Source organism: Sinocyclocheilus grahami, unplaced genomic scaffold, assembly GCF_001515645.1.
Source record: "Sinocyclocheilus grahami isolate Dianchi unplaced genomic scaffold, SAMN03320097.WGS_v1.1 scaffold4732.1, whole genome shotgun sequence".
Taxonomy (NCBI): domain Eukaryota; kingdom Metazoa; phylum Chordata; class Actinopteri; order Cypriniformes; family Cyprinidae; genus Sinocyclocheilus; species Sinocyclocheilus grahami.
This window is the reverse complement of record NW_015509617.1, coordinates 1-956: the sequence shown is the minus strand read 5'-3', so window position 1 is coordinate 956 and position 956 is coordinate 1. Positions and strand designations below refer to the sequence as shown.

The 956-nt window shown below is 32.6% G+C and overlaps 1 pseudogene; it reads left to right on the top strand.

Annotated features, from left to right (window-relative positions):
- Positions 1-339, top strand: part of LOC107576968 (kynureninase-like) — a 9,230-nt pseudogene extending 8,891 nt beyond the window's left edge.
- Positions 340-956: the final 617 nt, after the last annotated feature.

The window sequence follows — 956 nt, the reverse complement described above, 5'->3', positions numbered from 1 at the left end:
GATGAACAAAATGTTTGCAATGACGTGAAGGTGAGTAAATGATGACAGAATCATGATTTTGGGTGAACTATCTCTTTAACTCACAGCATTATCATGAGATCTGACTATCACTTATCCAACCAAAACTATCTTTCAGTGATGTGATTCCGTAGATCTGTCAAGGCTGTGTGTAAGTGTGTGTTGTGTGTCTGGTGTTTCAGTGTGACATGAGAGAGCCCAACGTGCTGCGTGTCGCTCCGGTGCCGCTCTACAACTCCTTCACCGATGTTCACCGCTTTATCACTCTATAGCTCTGGGGTCAGCGCTGAGCCCGACACTGACAACCAGCGCGTTCTACTGGTGCCTCGTGAAGTCTGACGTCTTTTTATTGGCTGCTGTTTAATATGCAATTGTTTGCAAAATAGCTAATAAATGTTTTTCTTCACATCAGCTAATGATCTGAAGGATTTCAAAGGATTCTGTGCCAAAAATCTGAATTATTGTTATATTTCATAACAAGTTAAAAAGTAGACTTAACATGCATGCTGAAATTAGTCTTTGCTCATCAAACAAATAATTCTGTTCAAATGGTTTAGTTTGCATTGATATAAAAAATATTCAGTGATTCAAAATATTAATAAAAAAACTATAATAGTATCTTAATGATTCTGCAATATTTGTTTTAATTTAGTTTCACTTGATGTACTATATTAACAAATATTTAACAAATATTAAAATATTAAATATTACAAATATAGAAACAATAAACCATATCAGAAACAAAATCACGGACATTAAAATGACAAACACAAAGAAAAAATATTAAAACTTTAAAATGAAAAGGGAAAATATAAAACTAAAAACTATTACTAAAATTCCGTCTGATAGAAATAAGCCAATTATTACTTTTGTGTTATGGCCGATAACCAATAACTAGCCGAGAAAAATTCTTCTTCTGATTCTGGAAAAAAAAAAAA